The following is a 3,490-nucleotide window of genomic DNA, read 5'->3' as shown; positions in this document are numbered from 1 at the left end:
CTCACCAAAACCCAGAATAGAATGTAGAAGTGTCTGTTCAGCATTGCTGCAGACTGCTTCCATGCTGGTTGTAGTTATCAGGGTTGGATTGGGATAAAAAATCGGCCGGTGCACAGCCCAAAAAAGTGTCCCACACTTGCATATTGTCTTCCCGCAAAACACTGCTTCAACGAAGTTTTATGAAAAGAAAGGGGGTGGGGGGCATGTTTTATTAACTTCACTTAGATTTTTTTTTTAATTGCACATATTAGTTCACACTGCTGAGCCCAGGGCTTTAATTGGAAAGGAACAAGCTAGGGGGGGGTCTCTCTCAAAGGGGCGTGGTCAATGTAATTAAGGACGTGGCTTGAAAACACCTAAACTAAAAATCTGTGATTAGCATAGTTTGCCCCCCTGTAATGTGCTTTGTTTACATAATTAACATTGCAGTCTTCTTTCCATGTTTATTGTTATGTCACTTGGAACCTGGTCTCGCTCTGAGGTTCCTCGTGTTTGTATTGTTGTAAAGAGTGTATCTTCAAACATGATTTAAAGGAACTTTCCAGCATTTCACAATCTTCAAAGTTTTCAAAGTAATGAAGATTACTTACAATTATTGTTGCTGCACAGTTAAATGATGCATTTCAGGGGCGTCATTTTCATCCTTTGGTGAGGCGTTTATGAGCTGCAATTCTGCATTTGCAGAATTTTGGGTGTTTCTTCCATTTAAAACGCCTGAAGCGCAAGTGCGGTGAAAAGGAAGCAAAGCTCTGAATGTGATGTTATCATCGCGCAACGTCGGAAGCCATTATGGGTGAGTTTTATGCTTAAAAAAAGGTTCCCGCTCTAGTTTTTATTCAAATTTTGAGCTGACACGCTTTCAAGGATTAACGGAAGCATTTTTCACATGGAGTATTGAAACGAAAGCGTTTGGAGCACAGCGCTGTGATTTATACAAGTTTACTACATTGAAAAAACAAGAATTCATGGTATGTACTTTGGGCAAATTTAAAAAAAGAAAAAAAGAAAAGAGGGATATTTTTAAAAAGTAAAGAGGAGTTATTTTTACTATAACTTTAAAAGAACATTTATTTACATCTGCAAAAGTAAAAGAGAAGTTGAATGCCTTTACTTGTATTATAACTTCAAAAGAACATTTATTTACATTTACAAAAAAATATATTTTTTAAGAAAAAAAGGACATTTGATATATTTATATATTTATTTTAACATGGCTAACAATCAGCAAATTGTACAATTAAACCATTTTTTGCCGACAAATGGTAAACTAGCTGAGCCATGGAAGACACGGTTTCGCAGCTTTGAGAATCACTTGATTGCAATAGATGCAGAGGAGGATTCTGCAAGAAGAAAATTGGCTTTACTCTACAGTCACCTAGGACGTGCAGGCAGGCAAATTTATGACAATTTACCGGTGATATTACCTCCATCAGGGACTGGAGAAGGTTGGAACGTTTATACTGACGCAGTTCAGAGATTAAACAATTTTTTTTAGAGCAACCAAATGTTATGTTGTAACGTTTTAATTTTGTAAAGAGGAAACATAAGCCAGAACAAAGTGTGGAAGGATTTATTTCTGTTCTCAGTAATATGTCTGCAGAATGCAATTTTGGAGCATCTTTAGATATGTCTATTTGGGATCAATTTGTATATGGCTGCTATCACAAGAAGATACAAGAACGTATCTTGAGCTGCAGGGATCCTACTCTACACGAGGTTATTGACATGGCGAAAAGCAAAGAAAGAAGTATTATTTTGTCAGAATGTATTGCAAAAGATAATGTTTTACCTGTCAATTCCATCCAAAATGATTTGTCTGTCAATGCTGTGACTTTTAAGAACAGGTTTAGCAAAACTCCACAAAGAAAATTCTCTACATTTTGTTTCAGGTGTGGTTCGAAATCACATTTGAGTAATAGTCCTATTTGCCCTGCATTGGGAAAGAAATGCGTGAATTGTCATAAAATTGGGCATTTTAGTTCAGTGTGTAGAGCGAAACGTACAGTTCATGTTAGTTCTATTGCAATGCATGAGTTTTCTGATCAAGAACTTAATGTTTCACCTTTTGATATTGCTCCCATTGAAACTAATTTACAGGACCTTAACATTAATACCATAGAATTATCTCAGAACATGCCAGAAAGTAGGGACATTTTGGCAATTGATTCTTGTGAAAATTCATTAGAGGAACGTGCAGTAGAGCCTACATGCATAGTGGTGGTTGGCGATAAATCTGTTGACATGATGGCTGACTCCGGTGCGCCAGTTACCATAATTTCAGACAGTCTATTTAATAACGCATGGTCTTCTGGAACTACACTTTCTGAAATCATATAGTTCCAAAAGCTTATTGGGGAAAAGTTAAAGAGATGCTTGGTTTTTCATGTCTGGGCAGGACTACATATACAAAAGTGTATGTTGCTTTAGAAGTTAAGAATATAGTAGGTTGGCAAGACCTTGCAAGAATGAGTTTAAAACTTGTTCCAGGTTCAAAGAATCCAGTACAGATTCATGATATTGAGATTTCCTCTATAGGTGATGACTGTAATACTTGTATGAATGACATTATCAAATATTTTTCAGAAGTCTTTAATACTAAAATAGACAAAATAATAAAGTTTGAACATCTTATTAAACTCAAACCGGGTGCTGTTCCAGTCATGCATATATTAAGGTCTACACATCTTAGTGTAAGAGAAGATTTAAGGAAATTGGTAGACAAAATGGTTTCAGAGGGTATAATTAAACCTACTGATTCCTCGCAATGGGTTAGTCCCATTGTCATAGTCAGAAAAAAGGATTCAAGCATTCGCCTCTGTGCGGATTTACGTTCTCTTAACCAAAACATCCTCATAGACTGTCATCCCCTGCCAAAAATTCAGGACCTTCTAACTGGCATTGATGGATCGAAATGTTTCAACTTGCTTGACTTGCGCTGTGCTTATCACCCGAATCCTCTATCTGCGCAGTTCACAAATTTGACAACTTTCATTACGCCATTTGGGGCCTATAAATACCTGAGATTGCCGTTTGGGCTGGCCTCAGCGGCGAGTGTTTTTCAGAAGTTTATGGATTCCTTGTTGAAAAACATAAAATGCATTTAGGCTTATCAGGACGATGTTGTAATATACTCAAAAGAGAATTTTGAGCATGTTAAAACACCTAGGGAGGTGTTGTCCCGCTTTAGAGATGCAGGAATCACCCTTGGGGAGGACAAATGCAAGTTTTTCATGTCTGAAGTAGATTATCTAGGTCATTCAATTTCTGCAGCAGGCATAACACCTACATTTTCTCTCACTCAGGCTATCTCAAATGTACAGGTTCCAATGAATAAGGATGCCTTGAAATCTTTTCTAGGTATGAGTACTATTCCAGATTTGTTCAGGGTTACTCGCAGATTGTTCAGCCCTAACGTGATCTCCTGAAGAAAAATTCTAAATTTATATGGTCTTTTCATGTGGATGATTCTTTTAACTTAATCAAAAAGTCC

This window comes from Lissotriton helveticus, chromosome 5_1 (assembly GCF_964261635.1).
Source record: "Lissotriton helveticus chromosome 5_1, aLisHel1.1, whole genome shotgun sequence".
Lineage (NCBI taxonomy): Eukaryota > Metazoa > Chordata > Amphibia > Caudata > Salamandridae > Lissotriton > Lissotriton helveticus.
This window is presented reverse-complemented; position numbering follows the sequence as displayed.